This window comes from Aegilops tauschii, chromosome 3 (genome assembly GCF_002575655.3).
Source record: "Aegilops tauschii subsp. strangulata cultivar AL8/78 chromosome 3, Aet v6.0, whole genome shotgun sequence".
NCBI lineage: Eukaryota > Viridiplantae > Streptophyta > Magnoliopsida > Poales > Poaceae > Aegilops > Aegilops tauschii.
The window spans coordinates 615,183,608-615,204,287 of record NC_053037.3 but is presented as its reverse complement, the minus strand read 5'-3'; positions in this window follow the sequence as shown (position 1 = coordinate 615,204,287).

Below are 20,680 nucleotides of genomic sequence, written 5' to 3'. Positions count from 1 at the left end.
TCATGACAGTCAGTTTTCGGCTTTCTCTACTAAGGTGCTCATCCAGATGAACCAGGGCACAATCGCAGTAGTTCTCCCGTTGCCACCTTAGCCAATAGAGCGGAACGTAAGGTAGAAAAACACGGGAGCCGGGCAAACCCAACTATTGACCAAAGACATGATTCGGAGCTGATGCATATAAGGCCAAACTCGTGACGCCGAACACTCCCTAAGGTATTCGGACTTTACAACATATACCAGGCTGATTAACGCCCTTGATAATGAACCCTGAATTTCTAGGTACATGCATTAGTCTGACGTGGCAAAATGCCACTAACGCCAGCATCCCTCTCGGTTGTGTTGAGTATCCGGAGGGTGTACAACAACAAGAGACAGTAAGAAAGGTTTACACAGGGTCTTAATCTAAAAAGAAACCTTTGAGCGGGGCCCTACTGCACGTCTGCGCCTGTGTCTCCGTTGTGCCGTATCCTGGAAGGGTGTAGCACGATGATCATCTGTAAAAGAAAAAACCCAGGTGAAAGACTTCATGCGAAAAATTGATTATTCGTAATGAACCATTAAAATTAAATATAAATAAGGTCAAGCCGAACTGTAGTCCTTTTTACATGCGGGAAGCCCCTAGCACCACCTATAGGGGTATATCCATCGACCCAATCTCAGGTTTATCTAAGCTGTTACAGTTAGTGGTGTGCCGGACTCGTCTAGCCGTGTCCGCGGTCTTGAAGACCGATCATTTGTTCTGGTTGGAGAGGCCGTTCAGTGTTCGGCTGCTAGAGCCACCACACATTCTTCCGCGCATAAGGAACGCTCTGTGTTGCCGCTAACTGTGATGATGCCACGTGGACCGGGCATCTTAAGCTTAAGATAGGCGTAATGCGGTACTGCATTAAAACGAGCGAAGGCCGTTCTTCCGAGTAGTGCGTGATAGCCACTTCGGAATGGAGCGATATCGAAGGTTAACTTTCCGCTTCGGAAGTTGTCGGGAGAACCGAATACAACCTCTAGTACTAGGGAGTCCGCGCAACGGGCCTCTAAGCCTGGCATTACTCCTTTAAAGGTAGTATTGCTTTGGCTGATTCTTGTCGGGTCTATCCCCATTTTGCGGATGGTGTCCTGATATATCAGATTAAGACTACTGCCGCCGTCCATAAGGACTCGGATGAGATGGTATCCGTCAATTATTGGGTCTAGCACCAAGGCAGCCGATCTTCCGTGCCGGATACTAGTCGGGTGATCCCTGCGATCAAAAGTGATCGGGCAGGCCGACCAAGGGTTGAACTTGGGGGTGACGGGCTCTACGGTGCATACGTCTCAGAGTGCGCTCCTCCTCTTCGTTACGTGAATCATGTTCACTGTTTTGACCTCAGGTGGGAATTTTTTCTGTCCCCTAGTGCTTTGCTGGCGAGGCTCATCCTCGTCTTCACTTGGTGTCTCCCTCCCCTTGTGTTCGGCATTTAGCTTGCCGGCCTACTTGAAGACCCAGCATTCTCTGTTGGTGTGATTTGCAGGTTTGTCGGTGGTGCCATGAATCTGACATAATCTGTCTAGAATCTTATTTAGGCTGGATGGTCCATCTCTGCTGCCTTTAAATGGATTTTTCAGTTGACCGGGTTGAGAGCCCCTGAATCCGGCGTTTACCGCCGTGTTGTCTTGGCTGTCTTCATTGCTTTGACGCTTGCTTTTATTCCGTCGCGGTTTCCCATTACCATCCCTAACTTCGGATGTGCCTGGGTCGCTGGTGCCGCTACGGACCAGCCAACTATCTTCGCCCGCGCAAAAGCGGGTCATAAGGCTTGTTAGGGCTGCCATTGTCCTCGGTTTTTCCTGGCCGAGGTGTCTGGCGAGCCATTCATCCTGGACACTGTGTTTGAAAGCCGCTAAGGCTTCGGCGTCCGGGCAGTCGACAATTTGATTCTTCTTAGTGTGGAATCTGTTCCAAAGCTTGCGGGCTGACTCTCTTGGCTGTTGAATTATATGACTTAAATCGTCTGCATCCGGAGGTCGGACATAGGTCCCTTGGAAATTAGCCCTAAAAGCATCCTCAAGCTCTTCCCAACTTCCGATTGACTTTTCGGGGAGGCTCTTCAGCCAGTGCCGAGCTGGTCTTTTCAGCTTGAGGGGCAAGTATTTGATGGCGTGGAGATCATCTCCGCGAGCCATGTGGATATGAAGGATAAAGTCCTCAATCCAGACCCCAGGGTCTGTCGTTCCGTCGTATGCCTCTATGTTCACGGGTTTGAATCCCTCTGGAAATTCGTGATCTAGCACTTCATCGGTGAAGCATAGGGGGTGCGCGGCACCCCTGTATTTGGATGTGTCATGGCGTTCTGACAGTTGTAGTGTTCGGTTTTGATTCCGTGCCAGAGCGCGTTTCCTAGATCCGTAGATGGACCTGGTTATACCGGCTTTTTGGTGCAAGTCCTCTTGTAAATCGTGTGCTGACTTATGTGCGACATCGTTAGCCGCCCTGTCGCGGCCACGGGGTGGTCGATCTGGCTGTATGGGCTCTAAAGCCTCATCATCGAATTCAGGCAGCAGCGTGCGCTTTGGATAGCTCTTTGTGTGGCGACTGCCACCGTACTTTTCTTCAGTGTCGAGCACTTTGTTCCATCTACTGTTGAGTGTATTTTGCACGGCTTTAAGCCTTTGCGTCTGCTTATTCAGACTCCTCGCGGTGGCAATAAGCCTTCTATGGAGGTTCTCTTGCTCCAAGTGTTTTTCCGGGATGATGTGTGCATCGTCGTCCGGACTATTCTCCTCTCCGGAGACAGCTTGATGAGCTTTATCCTCGGCGTCGCCGTGATCGGACAGCGGCTCCATACTATGTTCGTGTTGGGGAACGTAGTAATTTCAAAAAAATTCCTATGCACACGCAAGATCATGGTGATGCATAGCAACGAGAGGGGAGAGTGTTGTCCATGTACCCTCGTAGACCGAAAGCGGAAGCGTTAGCACAGCGCGGTTGATGTAGTCATACGTCTTCACGATCCGACCGATCAAATACCGAACGCACGGCACCTCCGAGTTCAGCACACGTTCAGCCCGATGACGTCCCTCGAACGCCGATCCAGCCGAGTGTTGAGGGAGAGTTTCGTCAGCACAACGGCGTGGTGACGATGATGATGTTCTACCGATGCAGGGCTTCGCCTAAGCACCGCTACAGTATTATCGAGGTGGACTATGGTGGAGGGGCGCACCGCACACGGCTAAAAGATCAAATCAATTATTGTCTCTAGGGTGCCCCCCTGCCCCCGTATATAAAGGAGCAAGGGGGAAGGTGCGGCCGGCCAGGAGGGGCGCGCCAGGAGGAGTCCTACTCCCACCGGGAGTAGGACTCCCTCCCTTTTCCTTGTTGGACAAGGAGAGGAGAGGGAAGAAGAGAGGGGGAAAGGAAAGGGGGGCGCCGCCCCCCCTCCTTGTCCAATTCGGACTTGGGGGGAGGGGGCGCGGCTGCCTCTTGGCCGCCTCTCCTCTTCCACCAATTCGGCCCATGAAGCCCAATAGCCTCCGGGGGGGGGGGGGTTCCGTTAACCCCCCGGTACGCCGGTATATATCCGATAACCCCCGGAACCATTCCAGTGTCCGAATATAGTCATCCAATATATCAATCTTCATGTCTCGACCATTTAGAGACTCCTCGTTATGTCTGTGATCACATCCGGGATTCCGAACAACCTTCGGTACATCAAAACTCATAATAACTGTCATCGAAACTTTAAGCGTGCGGACCCTACGGGTTCGAGAACTATGTAGACATGACCGAGACACGTCTCTGGTCAATAACCAATAGCGGAACCTGGATGCTCATATTGGCTCCCACATATTCTACGAAGATCTTTATCGGTCAGACCGCATAACGACATACGTTGTTCCCTTTGACATCGGTATGTTACTTGCCCAAGATTCGATCGTCGGTATCTCAATACCTAGTTCAATATCGTTACCGGCAAGTCTCTTTACTCGTTCTGTAATACATCATCCCGCAACTAACTCATTAGTTACAATGCTTGCAAGGCTTATAGTGATGTGCATTACTGAGTGGGCCCAGAGATACCTTTCCGACAATCGGAGTGACAAATCCTAATCTCGAAATACGCCAACCCAACAAGTACCTTCGGAGACACCTGTAGAGCACCTTTATAATCACCCAGTTACGTTGTGACGTTTGGTAGCACACAAAGTGTTCCTCCGGTAAACGGGATGTTGCATAATCTCATAGTCATAGGAACATGTATAAGTCATGAAGAAAGCAATAGCAGAATACTAAACGATCAAGTGCTAAGCTAACGGAATGGGTCAAGTCAATCACATCATTCTCCTAATGATATGATCCCGTTAATCAACTGACAACTTATGTCTATGGCTAGGAAACATAACCATCTTTGATCAACGAGCTAGTCAAGTAGAGGCATACTAGTGACCTCTGTTTGTCTATGTATTCACACAAGTATTATGTTTTGGGTTAATACAATTCTAGCATGAATTATAAACATTTATCATGAAATAAGGAAATAAATAATAACTTCATTATTGCTTCTAGGGCATATTTCCTTCAGTCTCCCACTTGCACAAGAGTCAGTAATCTAGATCACATCGCCATGTGATTTAACATCAATAGTTCACATCACCATGTGATTAACACCCATAGTTCACATCGTCATGTGACCAACACCCAAAGGGTTTACTAGAGTCAATAATCTAGTTCACATCGCTATGTGATTAACACCCAAAGAGTACGAAGGTGTGATCATGTTTTGCTTGTGAGATAAGTTTAGTCAACGGGTCTGCCATATTCAGATCCGTATGTATTTTGCAAATTTCTATGTCTACAGTGCTCTGCACGGAGCTACTTTAGCTAATTGCTCCCACTTTCAATATGTATCCAGATGAAGGCTTAGAGTCATCTGGATCAGTGCCAAAACTTGTATCGACGTAACCCTTTTACGACGAACCTTTTGTCACCTCCATAATCGAGAAACATATCCTTATTCCACTAAGGATAAATTTGACCGTTGTCCAGTGATCTACTCCTAGATCACTATTGTACTCCCTTGCCAAAATCAGTGTAGAGTATACAATAGATCTGGTACATAGCAAGGCATACTTTATAGAACCTATGGCTGAGGCATAGGGAATGACTTTCATTCTCTTTCTATCTTCTGCCGTGGTCGGGCTTTGAGTCTTACTCAATTACACACCTTGTAACACAGGCAAGAACTCTTTCTTTGACTGTTCCATTTTGAACTACTTCAAAATCTTGTCAAGGTATGTACTCATTGAAAACACTTATCAAGTGTTTTGATCTATCTCTATATATCTTGATGCTCAATATGTACGCAGCTTCACCGAGGTCTTTCTTTGAAAAACTCCTTTCAAACACTCCTTTATGCTTTGCAGAATAATTCCACATTATTTCCGATTCACATATACTTATCAGAAATGTTGTAGTGCTCCCACTCACTTTCTTGTGAATACAGGCTTCACCGCAAGTCTGTATAAAACTATATGCTTTGATCAACTCATCAAAGCGTATATTCCAACTCCGAGATGCTTGCACCAGTCCATAGATGGATCGCTGGAGCTTGCACATTTTGTTAACACCTTTAGGATCGACAAAACCTTCTGGTTGCATCATATACAACTCTTCTTTAATAAATCCATTAAGGAATGCAATTTTGTTTATCCATTTGCCAGATTTCATAAAATGCGGCAATTGCTAACATGATTCGGACGGACTTAAGCATAGATACGAGTGAGAAACTCTCATCGTAGTCAACACCTTCAACTTGTCGAAAACCTTTTGCGACAATTCTAGCTTTGTAGATAGTAACACTACTATCAGCGTTCGTCTTCCTCTTGAAGATCCATTTATTTTCTATGGCTTGCTGATCATCGGGCAAGTCAACCAAAGTCCATACTTTGTTCTCAAACATGGATCCCATCTCAAATTTCATGGCCTGAAACCATTTCGTGGAATTTGGGCTCACCATCGCTTCTTCATAGTTCGTAGGTTCGCCTTGGTCAAGTAACATGAACTCCAGAACAGGATTACCGTACCACTCTGGTGCGGAATGTACTCTGGTTGACCTACGAGGTTCGGTAGTAACTTGATCTGAAGTTTCATGATCATCATCATTAACTTCCTCACTAATTGGTGTAGGAGTCATAGGAACAGATTTCTGTGATGAACTACTTTCCAATAAGGGAGCAGGTACAGTTACCTCACCAAGTTCTACTTTCCTCCCACTCACTTCTTTCAAGAGAAACTCCTTCTCTAGAAAGGATCCATTCTCAGCAACGAATATCTTGCCTTCGGATCTGTGATAGAAGGTGTACCCAACATTTTCTTTTGGGTATCCTATGAAGACGCACTTCTCTGATTTGGGTTTGAGCTTATCAGGTTGAAACTTTTTCACATAAGCATTGCAACCTCAAACTTTAAGAAATGACAGCTTAGGTTTCTTGCCAAACTCAACGGATTTAGATGGTGCCCTATTTAACGTGAATGCAGCTGTCTCTAATGCATAACCCCAAAACGATAGTGGTAGATCGGTAAGAGACATCATAGATCGCACCCTATCTAGTAAAGTACGGTTATGACGTCCGGACACACCATTACGCTGTGGTGTTCCAGGTGGCGTGAGTTGCGAAACTATTCCACATTGTTTCAAATGAAGACCAAACTCGTAACTCAAATATTCTCCTCCACGATCAAATCGTAGAAACTTTATTTTCTTGTTACGATGATTTTCCACTTCACTCTGAAATTTTATGTACTTTTCAAATGTTTTACACTTTATGTTTCATCAAGTAGATATACGCATGTCTGCTCAAATCATCTGTGGAGGTCAGAAAATAACAATACCTGCCGCGAGCCTCACTATTCATCGGACCACATACATCAGTATGTATGATTTCCAACAAATCTGTTGCTCGCTCCATTGTTCCGGAGAACGGCGTTTTAGTCATCTTGCCCAAGAGGCATGGTTCGCAAGCATCAAGTGATTCCAAAAGTCCATCAGCATGGAGTTTCTTCATGCGCTTTACACCAATATGACCTAAACGGGAGTGCCACAAATAAGTTGCACTATCATTATTAACTTTGCATCTTTTGGCTTCAATATTATGAATATGTGTATCACTACGATCGAGATCCAACGAACCATTTTCATTGGGTGTGTAACCATATAAGGTTTTATTCATGTAAACAGAACAACAATTATTCTCTAACTTAAATGAATAACCGTATTGCAATAAACATGATCAAATCATATTCATGCTGAACGCAAACACCAAATAACACTTATTTAGGTTCAACACTAATCCCGAAAGTATAGGGAGTGTCCGATGATGATCATATCAATCTTGGAACCACTTCCAATACACATCGTCACTTCATCCTTAACTAGTTTCTGTTCATTATGCAACTCCCGTTTTGAGTTACTACTTTTAGCAACTGAACCAGTATCAAATACCGAGGGGTTGCTATGAACACTAGTAAAGTACACATCAATAACATGTATATCAAATATACTTATGTTCACTTTGCCATCCTTCTTATCCGCTAATTACATGGGGTAGTTCCGCTTCCAGTGACCAGTCCCTTTGCAATAGATGCACTTAGTCTCAGGCTTAGGTCCAGACTTGGGCTTCTTCACTCGAGCAGCAACTTGCTTGCCGTTCTTCTTGAAGTTCCCCTTCTTCCCTTTGCCACTTTTCTTGAAACTAGTGGTCTTGTTAATCATCAACACTTGATGCTCTTTCTTGATTTCTACCTTCATCGATTTCATCATCATGAAAAGCTCGGGAATCGTTTTCGTCATCCCTTGCATACTATAGTTCATCACGAAGTTCTACTAACTTCGTGATGGTGACTAGAGAATTCTGTCAATCACTATTTTATCTGGAAGATTAACTCCCACTTGATTCAAGCGATTGTAGTAGCCAGACAATCTGAGCACATGCTCACTTCTTGAGCTATTCTCCTCTATCTTTTAGCTATAGAACTTGTTGGAGACTTCATATCTCTCAACTCGGGTATTTTCTTGAAATATTAACTTCAACTCCTGGAACATCTCATATGGTCCATGACGTTATAAACGTCTTTGAAGTCCCGATTCTAAGCCGTTAAGCATGGTGCACTAAACTATCAAGTAGTCATCATATTGAGCTAGCCAAACGTTCATAACGTCTGCATCTGCTCCTGCAATAGGTCTGTCACCTAGCGGTGCATCAAGGACATAATTCTTCTGTGCAGCAATGAGGATAATCCTCAGATCACGGATCCAATCCGCATCATTGCTACTAACATTTTTCAACTTAGTTTTCTCTAGGAACATATAAAAATAAAACAGGGGAGCTAAACGCAAGCTATTGATCTACAACATAGATATGCTAATACTACCAGGACTAAGTTCATGATAAATTTAAGTTCAATTAATCATATTACTTAAGAACTCCCACTTAGATAGACATCCCTCTAGTCCTCTAAGTGATCACGTGATCCAAATCAACTAAACCATGTCCGATCATCACGTGAGATGGAGTAGTTACATTGGTGAACATCACCATGTTGATCATATCTACTATATGATTCATGCTCGACCTTTCGGTCTTAGTGTTCCGAGGCCATATCTGTTATATGCTAGGCTCGTCAAGTTTAACCTGAGTATTCTGCGTGTGCAAAACTGGCTTGCACCCATTGTAGATGGACGTAGAACTTATCACACCCGATCATCACGTGGTGTCTGGGCACGATGAACTTTGGCAACGGTGCATACTCAGGGAGAACACTTTTATCTTGAAATTTAGTGAGAGATCATCTTATGATGCTACCGTCAATCAAAGCAAGATAAGATGCATAAAAAGCATTACAGGGCGATTGCATTGCATACGATAAAGCGACAACCATATGGCTCCTGCCAGTTGCCGATAACTCGGTTACAAAACATGATCATCTCATACAATAAAATTTAGCTTCATGTCTTGACCATATCACAGCAAAACATGCCCTGTGATGGAGACTCGACTAGATGGCGAGTGGTCAACGGCCCGATCTTTCACGGTACCTGTTGGAGATCGTTGCAGAAATTAAAAAAATTTCCACGCATCACCAAGAACAATCTATGGAGTCTTCTAGCAACGAGAGGGAAAAGAGTGCATCTACATACCCTTGTAGATCGCGAGCGGAAGCGTTCAAGTGAATGGGGTTGATGGAGTCGTACTCGTCGTGATCCAAATCACCGATGACCGAGCGCCGAACGGACGGCACCTCCGCCTTCAACACACGTATGGTTGGGGAAGATGTCTCCTCCTTCTTGATCCAGCAAGGGGAGGGAGAGGTTGATGGAGATCCAGCAGCACGACGGCGTGGTGGTGGAAGCAGCGGGGATCTCGGCAGGGCTTCGCCGATCGATACCATCCACTTATTTCTCTTTCTCACGGGACACATAAAGATACCAGCGCTTGTGCGAACAGTTGTTATACCGAGTACTCAGTAAATTATGGACAACTTCAAATCTGCGTTTTCGAGAGGGATGATCCACTCCGCAAATATCGATCGAAACTTGAACCCTTGTCAGCTAGAGGGAGAGGTGTCACGGGAGGGAGAGGGAGGCGCCAGGGGCTTCGGGTGCTGCTCCCATGCGCCTCCCCATTATATATAGGGGTGGAGGGGGCTGGTTTCTTGCCCTTCAAGTCCATTGGGGCGTTGGCAAAGGTGGGGGGAAAGAAATCCCATCATTTCCCTTCCCCACCGATTGTTATCCCCCTTTTTTAGGGATCTTGATCTTATCCCTTCGGGATATGATCTTATTCCTTCTAAGGTGGGATCTTGGTGCGCCTTGACCAGGGGTGTGGGGCCTTGCCCCCACTACCCACGTTCATGTGGGTCCCCCCATGCAGGTGGGCCCCACTTCGGAACCTTCTAAAACCTTCCCGGTACAATACCGAAAAATCCCGAACATTTTTCCGGTGGCCAAAATAGGACTTCCCATATACAAATCTTTACCTCCGGACCATTCCGGAACTCCTCGTGACGTCCGGGATCTCATCCGGGACTCCGAACAACTTTCGGTTAACCGCATACTAATATCTCTACAACTCTAGCGTCACCGAACCTTAAGTGTGTAGACCCTACGGGTTCGGGAGACATGCAGACATGACCGAGACGACTCTCCGGTCAATAACCAACAGCGGGATCTGGATACCCATGTTGGCTCCCACATGTTCCACGATGATCTCATCGGATGAACCACGATGTCGAGGATTCAATCAATCCCGTATACAATTCCCTTTGTCCATCGGTATGTTACTTGCACGAGAATCGATCGTCGGTATCCCAATACCTTGTTCAATCTCGTTACCGGCAAGTCACTTTACTCGTACCGTAATGCACGATCCCGTGACCAAACACTTGGTCACATTGAGCTCATTATGATGATGCATTATCGAGTGGGCCCAGAGATACCTCTCCGTCATACGGAGTGACAAATCCCAGTCTCGATTCGTGCCAACCCAACAGACACTTTCGGAGATACCCGTAGTGCATCTTTATAGCCACCCAGTTACGTTGTGACGTTTGGCACACCCAAAGCACTCCTATGGTATCCGGGAGTTGCACAATCTCATGGTCTAAGGAAATGATACTTGACATTTGGAAAAGCTCTAGCAAACGAACTACACGATCTTGTGCTATGCTTAGGATTGGGTCTTGTCCATCACATCATTCTCCTAATGATGTGATCCCGTTATCAATGACATCCAATGTCCATAGTCAGGAAACCATGACTATCTGTTGATCAACGGGCTAGTCAACTAGAGGCTCACTAGGGACATGTTGTGTTCTATGTATTCACACATGTATTACGATTTCCGGATAACACAATTATAGCATGAACAATAGACAATTATCATGAACAAGGAAATATAATAATAACCATTTTATTATTGCCTCTAGGACATATTTGCAACAGTACCAGCAGCAGGAACAAGAAATTCCGGTCGAGCAAAGATGCAAGACCGTAAGATCAGAAACTTGTTCGAGTAGATTGGATCGACTCCACACGCAGCAGCAACAAAATCCCTTCGGATCAGCAACAAAGATATTTGGTGTCCCCCGACATGGGACGTTTTCTGTAGTTTTATTGAACTCACGACTAATACCAAAAATCTAACCTTTACATCGGCCGTAGCCAGCCTTTTATATAGGCATCACACACCCGATCAAACCGGCCCACGAGCAAAGCAAAACTGATACGGACTCTCTCTCCTAACCATAAACCGAACATGACTCCTAGTACTACTACGACTCTAAATCTCACGCCTAAGGAAAAGTTCCTTTACCTAACAACCAAGAATTTACTAATTAACTATCCGGCCACGCTGATCACTAGGAACCAAAATATACCTTAACCGTACTATAGCACCTTGGATTTAGAACGCTTCTGCACGTAAACATTATGTGACCTGGACCGAAATAGCACCGACATTTATCCAGCTTTGTGTACAAAAATTATGCTTGATTTCTTCAGGCTCTAGTTCTGGCGACGGTATTTTAAGTGCCATTGTACCCATCATCAAAATATTAGAATTTATAATATGATCAGTTTTTGCTACAGCACTGACGGGCACATCATCCCCTCCTCCTTGAATCAAAACCGTCCTCGGTTTTGCAACAATTTTACTGACCTTCTTCTTCTTCTAGGAAATATTTGTATCCACCTTGATTTCTTCCGCAAACATAGACTGGAGCACACAACTTCTTCCGGCATCCCAAAAGGAGTAAGTGTTGGACCGACCCTCGTGTGTGGCACGACGGTCATATTGCCATGGTCTTCCCAACAACAAGTGGCATGCATCCATTGGCAAGACATCACAAATTATTGTATCTTTATAGTCACCTACTAAAAAATTCACATGCACCTTGTGAGTAACTTTCAGTTTACCAGACTGGTATAACCACTCAATGCAGTGTGGTTGTGGGTGCTTCCATGTAGGTAACCCCAAAGCTTCCACCAATCCCTTGCTGACCGCGTTGGTGTAGCTTCCTCCATCTATAATCAACTTACAATTGGTGTTATTGACTTTGCACTGAGTCTGGAAAATATTCCAACACTGTCGCTTATTCTCAATGCGATCCTCTTGCACTCGTTGCACCATTAGTGAAGGATATGACTCAGCAGCTTCAAAACTCGCAACCACATTTTCAACATCCTTAGATTTTTGACTAGAAGTGTCAGAAACTACCTCTTCATCACTAGCGGATGCATAGCCATCTCTCGTGAGCAACACTCTTTTCTCATTAGGACATTCACGCTTCATATGTCCCCTTCCTCCACACTTGAAACACTCTATGTCACTAGTGCGTCCGGTCGACTGTGCACTAGAATCAACCATCGACAGTCCTGATTTTGAAGCATCCTTTTGCACGGAACCATGAGAGCGATTTGATGATGTCGCCTTGGAGCTAGGACCGACATCCTCACTCTTATACTGCGAGCGTCGCCATGTGTTCAAAGTGGTACTGGGAACTGTGTTGACTTGGCGCCGCTTAATCTGTTGTTCCGCACGCACAGCTTGGTGCACAAGATCTTGTATGTTGTAGTAGACCACCATCTCAACACGATCCTGCACCTCGATATTTAGCCCGTTAAAGAAATGTGCCATGGTCGCCTCCGGATCCTCCGTTGTCCTTGTACGTATCATAAGCAATTCCATCTCCTTGTAATATTCATCAACACTCATATTACCTTGAGAGAGCCGCTGCAACTTGTTGTACATATCTCTTTTATAGTGCTCTGGAACAAAATGTCGCCTCATAAATTCTTTCATACCTCGCCAAGTCGTCGGCCGATGTCTTGAATGACAAATTTGATTCCACCAAATTAGCGCGTAACCGGTGAACTCAATTCCAGCAAGTTGAACTTTCTTCTCCTCGCTATAATGATGGGCATAAAAAATTTGATCAACACGCATCTCCCACTCCAAATATCCTTCTGGTTCGCACTTGCCGGAGAACGAAGGGATTGAAATTTTTATGCGCCCAATTCCATCATCCAAAGGCACACGCACAGCTTGACCAACTCGGTCATGCACTCCACCACGAACGGAAGTTTCAGGACGAGGCTCATAGTGTCGTGGTCGTGGCGCGTACCCCATTGCCTCATGGTCAACACCGTCATCGAGGCCATCATCTCCAGCATGTGGTTGTGTCGCCAGACAGTGATCAAGCACGCCGGCATGTCCGTGACGAGCCGGTGGTGCATAAAGCAGTGGAGCAGCCAGAGCAGTCTGTGGTGGTGCAGAATTCGTTGCCGGCATATTGATGATGTCTGCCAAACCATCAAACCGAGTGATCAGGACATCTATCCTTTTGCCGAGCGCATCATGACATTGCTTGATGTAGTTGCATGTGTGGTCAAAACCATCCCGAATATTTTGTGGAATATCATCCGCATACACTGGACGTACTATTTCCTTAGAATCAGCAGCAACCTCATAACCCTTGTTGACCGAGGTTGACATCTCGATCAACACAGTACCGTGAACAACCTTAGCTCTGAATACCACTTGATGGAGACTCGACTAGATGGCGAATCGTCGACGGCCCGATCTTTCACGGTACCAGCAACAGGAACAAGAAATTCCGGTCGAGCAAAGATGCAAGACCGTAAGATCAGAAACTTGTGTCGAGTAGATTGGATCGACTCCACACGCAGCAGCAACAAAATCCCTTCGGATCAGCAACAAAGATATTTGGCGTCCCCCGACATGGGACGTTTTCTGTAGTTTTATTGAACTCACGACTAATACCAAAAATCTAACCTTTACATCGGCCGTAGCCAGCCTTTTATATAGGCATCACACACCCGATCAAACCGGCCCACGAGCAAAGCAAAACTGATACGGACTCTCTCTCCTAACCATAAACCGAACAGGACTCCTAGTACTACTACGACTCCTCTAAATCTCACGCCTAAGGAAAAGTTCCTTTACCTAACAATCAAGAATTTACTAATTAACTATCCGGCCACGCTGATCACTAGGAACCAAAATATACCTTAACCGTACTATAGCACCTTGGATTTAGAACGCTTCTGCACGTAAACCTTATGTGACCTGGACCGAAATAGCACCGACATTTATCCAGCTTGGCATACGAAAATTAGGCTTGACTTCTTCAGGCTCTGGTTCTGGTGACGGTATTTTAAGAGCCATTGTACCCATCATCAAAATATTAGAATTGTTAATATGATCAGTTTTTGCTACGGCACTGACGGGCACATCACCCTGCAAAAACAAGTTAGACGTCCTCTACTTTGTTGTTGCAAATTTTACGTGGCTGCTATGGGCTGAGCAAGAACCGTTCGTACCTACGCATCAAAAGCATGACGATAGTTTGTCAAGTTGGCGCTGTTTTAACCTTCGCAAGGACCGGGCGTAGCCACACTCGGTTCAACTGAAGTTGGAGAAACTGACACTCGCCAGCCACCTGTGTGCAAAGCACGTCGGTAGAACTAGTCTCGCGTAAGCGTACGCGTAATGTCGGTCCGGGCCTCTTCATCCAACAATACCGCCGAACCAAAGTATGACTTATATCGCCCACAACTCACTTGTGTTCTACTCGTGCATATGAAATCTACGCATAAAACCAGGCTCGGATGCCACTGTTGGGGAACGTAGTAATTTCAAAAAAATTCCTATGCACACGCAAGATCATGGTGATGCATAGCAACGAGAGGGGAGAGTGTTGTCCACGTACCCGCGTAGACCGAAAGCGGAAGCGTTAGCACAACGCGGTTGATGTAGTCATATGTCTTCACGATCCGACCGATAAAGTACCGAACGCACGGCACCTCCGAGTTCAGCACATGTTCAGCCCGATGACGTCCCTCGAACTCCGATCCAGCCGAGTGTTGAGGGAGAGTTTCGTCAGCACGACGGCGTGCTGACGATGATGATGTGTTGGAAATATGCCCTAGAGGCAATAATAAATGGTTATTATTATATTTCTTTGTTCATGATAATTGTCTATTGTTCATGCTATAATTGTGTTATCCGAAAATCATAATACATGTGTGAATACATAGACCACAACGTGTCCCTAGTAAGCCTCTAGTTGACTAGCTTGTTGATCAACAGATAGTCATGGTTTCCTGACTATGGACATTGGATGTCATTGATAACGGGATCACATCATTAGGAGAATGATGTGATGGACAAGACCCAATCCTAAGCATAGCATAAAAGATCGTGTAGTTCGTTTGCTAGAGCTTTTCCAATGTCAAGTATCTTTTCCTTAGACCATGAGATCGTGTAACTCCCGGATACCGTAGGAGTGCTTTGGGTGTGCCAAACGTCACAACGTAACTGGGTGACTATAAAGGTACACTACGGGTATCTCTGAAAGTGTCTGTTGGGTTGGCACGGATTGAGACTGGGATTTGTCACTCCGTGTGACGGAGAGGTATCTCTGGGCCCACTCGGTAGTGCATCATCATAATGAGCTCAATGTGACTAAGGAGTTAGTCACGGGATCATGCATTACGGTACGAGTAAAGAGACTTGCCGGTAACGAGATTGAACAAGGTATTGGGATACCGACGATCGAATCTCGGGCAAGTAACATATCGATTGACAAAGGGAATTGCATACGGGATTGATTGAATCCTCGACATCGTGGTTCATCCGATGAGATCATCGTGGAACATGTGGGAGCCAACATGGGTATCCAGATCCCGCTGTTGGTTATTGACCGGAGAGGCGTCTCGGTCATGTCTGCATGTCTCCCGAACCCGTAGGGTCTACACACTTAAGGTTCGGTGACGCTAGGGTTGTAGAGGTGGCGCTAGGGTTGTAGAGATATGAGTATGCGGAAACCCGAAAGTTGTTCGGAGTCCCGGATGAGATCCCGGACGTCACAAGGAGTTCCGGAATGGTCCGGAGGTGAAGAATTATATATGGGAAGTCCAGTTTCGGCCACCGGGAAAGTTTCGGGGGTTATCGGTATTGTACCGGGACCACCGGAAGGGTCCCGGGGGTGCACCTATCCCGGAGGGCCCCATGGGCTGAAGTGGGAAGGGAACCAGCCCTTAGTGGGCTGGGGCGCCCCCCCCTTGGGCCCCCCCCTGCGCCTAGGGTTGGAAACCCTAGGGGTGGGGGGCGCCCCACTTGGCTTGGGGGGGAAGCCACCCCCCTTTCCCCTTGGCCGCCCCCCCCATGTAGATGGGTTCCAGGCAGGCGCCCCCCCTCCCAGGGGGCCTATATATAGTGGGGGGGAGGGAGGGCAGCAACATAACAGCCCCTGGCGCCTCCCTCTCCCCCTGCAACACCTCTCCCTCCCGCAGCCCTGCCGGGATCCCGCTACATCCACCACCACGCCGTCGTGCTGCTGGATCTCCATCAACCTCTCCTTTCCCCTTGCTGGATCAAGAAGGAGGATACGTCGCTGCTCCGTACGTGTGTTGAACGCGGAGGTGCCGTCCGTTCGGCACTAGGTCATCGGTGATTTGGATCACGGCGAGTACGACTCCATCAACCCCGTTCATTGGAACGCTTCCGCTCGCGATCTACAAGGGTATGTAGATGCACTCCCTTCCCCTCGTTGCTAGTATACTCCATAGATGGATCTTGGTGATGCATAGGAAATTTTAAAATTCTGCTACGATCCCCAACAGTGGCATCATGAGCCAGGCCTATGCGTAGTTACTATGCATGAGTAGAACACAAAGCAGTTGTGGGCGTAGATGTTGCCAATTCTTCTTGCCGCTACTAGTCTTATCTTGTTTCGGCTGTATTGTGGGATGAAGCGGCCCGGACTGACCTTACACGTACGCTTACGTGAGACAGGTTCCACCGACTGACATGCACTAGTTGCATAAGGTGGCTGGCGGGTGTCTGTCTCTCCCACTTTAGTCGGAACAGATTCGATGAAAAGGGTCCTTATGAAGGGTAAATAGAATTTGGCGTATCACGTTGTGGTTTTACGTAGGTAAGAAACGTTCTTGCTAGAAACCTATACAAGCCACGTAAGAACTTGCAACAACAATTAGAGGACGTCTAACTTGTTTTTGCAGCATGTGCTATGTGATATGATATGGCCAGAAGATGTGATGAATGATATATGTGATGTATGAGATTGATCATATTCTTGTAATAGGAATCACGACTTGCATGTCGATGAGTATGACAACCGGCAGGAGCCATAGGAGTTGTCTTTATTATTTTGCATGACCTGCGCGTCATTGAATAACGCCATGTAAATTACTTTACTTTATTGCTAATCGCGTTAGCCATAGAAGTAGAAGTAATCGTTGGCGTGACAACTTCATGAAGACACAATGATGGAGATCATGGTGTCATGCCGGTGACGAAGATGATCATGGTGCGCCGAAGATGGAGATCAAAGGAGCAAAATGATATTGGGCATATCATGTCACTATTTGATTGCATGTGATGTTTATCATGTTTTGCATCTTATTTGCTTAGAACGACGGTAGTAAGTAAGATGATCCCTTATAATAATTTCAAGAAAGTGTTCCCCCTAACTGTGCACCGTTGCGAAGGTTTGTTGTTTTGAAGCACCACGTGATGATCGGGTGTGATAGATTCTAACGTTCGCATACAACGGGTGTTGACGAGCCTAGCATGTACATACATGGCCTCGGAACACAGGCAATACACTTAGGTTGACTTGACGAGCCTAGCATGTACAGACATGGCCTCGGAACACGGAGGACCGAAAGGTCGAGCATGAGTCGTATAGAAGATACGATCAACATGGAGATGTTCACCGATCTTGAGTAGTCCGTCTCACGTGATGATCGGACACGGCCTAGTTAACTCGGATCATGTTTCACTTAGATGACTAGAGGGATATCTATCTGAGTGGGAGTTCATTGAATAATTTGATTATATGAACTTAATTATCATGAACTTAGTCTAAAATCTTTACAATATGTCTTGTAGATCAAATGGCCCACGTTGTCCTCAACGTCAAAGCATTCCTAGAGAAAACCAAGTGGAAAGATGATGGCAGCAACTATACGGACTGGGTTCGGAACTTGAGGATCATCCTCATATCTGCCAAGAAAGATTATGTCCTAGAAGCACCGCTAGGTGAAGCACCCATCCCAGAGAACCAAGATGTTATGAACGCTTGGCAATCACGTGCTGATGATTACTCCCTCGTTCAGTGCGGCATGCTTTACAGCTTAGAACCGGGTCTCCAAAAGCGTTTTGAGAAACAAGGAGCATATGAGATGTTCGAAGAGCTGAAAATGGTTTTCCAAGCTCATGCCCGGGTCGAGAGATATGAAGTCTCCGACAGGTTCTTCAGCTGTAAAATGGAGGAAAATAGTTCTGTCAGTGAGCACATACTCAGAATGTCTGGGTTACACAACCGCTTGTCTCAGCTGGGAGTTAATCTCCTGGATGACGTGGTCATTGAGAGAGTCCTTCAGTCGCTTCCACCGAGCTACAAGAGCTTTGTGATGAACTTCAATATGCAAGGGATGGAAAAGACCATTCCTGAGGTATATTCAATGCTGAAATCAGCAGAGGTGGAAATCAGAAAGGAACATCAAGTGTTGATGGTGAATAAAACCACTAAGTTCAAGAAGGGCAAGGGTAAGAAGAACTTCAAGAAGGACGGCAAGGGAGTTGCCGCGCCCGGTAAGCCAGTTGCCGGGAAGAAGTCAAAGAATGGACCCAAGCCTGAGACTGAGTGCTTTTATTGCAAGGGAAGTGGTCACTGGAAGCGAAACTGCCCCAAATACTTAGCGGACAAGAAGTCCAGCAACCCCAAAGGTATATGTGATATACATGTAATTGATATGTACCTTACCAGTACTCGTAGTAGCTCCTGGGTATTTGATACCAGTGCGGTTGCTCATATTTGTAACTCAAAACAGGAGCTGCGGAATAAACGGAGACTAGCGAAGGACGAGGTGACGATGCGCGTCGGGAATGGTTCCAAGGTCGATGTGATCGCCGTCGGCACGCTACCTCTGCATTTACCTACGGGATTAGTTTTAAACCTCAATAATTGTTATTTAGTGCCAGCTTTGAGCATGAACATTGTATCTGGATCTCGTTTAATTCGAGATGGCTACTCATTTAAATCCGAGAATAATGGTTGTTCTATTTATATGAGAGATATGTTTTATGGTCATGCCCCGCTGGTCAATAGTTTATTCTTGATGAATCTCGAACGTGATGTTACACATATTCATAGTGTGAATACCAAAAGATGTAAAGTTGATAATGATAGTCCCACATACTTGTGGCACTGCCGCCTTGGTCACATTGGTGTCAAGCGCATGAAGAAGCTCCATGCAGATGGACTTTTGGAGTCTCTTGATTACGAATCATTTGACACGTGCGAACCATGCCCCATGGGTAAGATGACCAAGACTCCGTTCTCCGAAACAATGGAGCGAGCAACCAATTTATTGGAAATCATACATACCGATGTGTGCGGTCCAATGAGTGTTGAGGCTCGCGGAGGATATCATTATGTTCTCACTCTCACTGATGACTTAAGTAGATATGGGTATGTCTACCTAATGAAACACAAGTCTGAAACCTTTGAAAAGTTCAAGGAATTTCAGAGTGAGGTTGAGAATCAACGTGACAGGAAAATAAAGTTCTTACGATCAGATCGTGGTGGAGAATATTTAAGTCACGAATTTGGTACGCACTTAAAGAAATGTGGAATCGTTTGACAACTCACGCCGCCTGGAACACCTCAACGAAACGGTGTGTCCGAACGTCGTAATCGCACTCTATTGGATATGGTGTGATCTATGATGTCTCTTACCGATCTACCGCTCTCATTTTGGGGCTATGCTTTAGAGACTGCCGCATTCACTTTAAATAGGGCTCCGTCGAAATCCGTTGAGACGACACCGTATGAATTATGGTTTGGGAAGAAACCTAAGCTGTCATTTCTAAAAGTTTGGGGATGCGATGCTTATGTCAAGAAACTTCAACCTGAAAAGCTCGAACCCAAGTCGGAAAAATGCGTCTTCATAGGATACCCTAAGGAAACCGTTGGATATACCTTCTACATCAGATCCGAAGGCAAGATCTTTGTTGCCAAGAATGGGTCCTTTCTGGAGAAAGAGTTTCTCTCGGAAGAATTTAGTGGGAGGAAAGTGGAACTTGATGAGGTGATAGTCACTCCATCTGAACCAGAAAGTAGCGCAGAGCGGGAAGATGTTCCTGTGGTGCCTACACCGACTGGGGAGGAAGTTAATGATGATGATCATGAAGCTTCAGATCAAGTTACTGCTGAACTTCGTAGGTCCACAAGGACACGTTCCGCACCAGAGTGGTACGGCAACCCTGTCCTGGAAATCATGTTGTTAGACAACGGTGAACCTTCGAACTATGAAGAAGCGATGGCGGGCCCGGATTCCGGCAAATGGCTAGAAGCCATGAAATCCGAGATAGGATCCATGTATGAAAACGAAGTATGGACTTTGACTGACTTGCCCGATGATCGGCGAGCCATAGAAAATAAATGGATCTTTAAGAAGAAGACAGACGCGGATGGTAATGTGACCATCTATAAGGCTCGACTTGTCGCTAAGGGTTATCGACAAGTTCAAGGGGTTGACTACGATGAGACTTTCTCACCCGTAGCGAAGCTGAAGTCCGTCCGAATCATGTTAGCAAT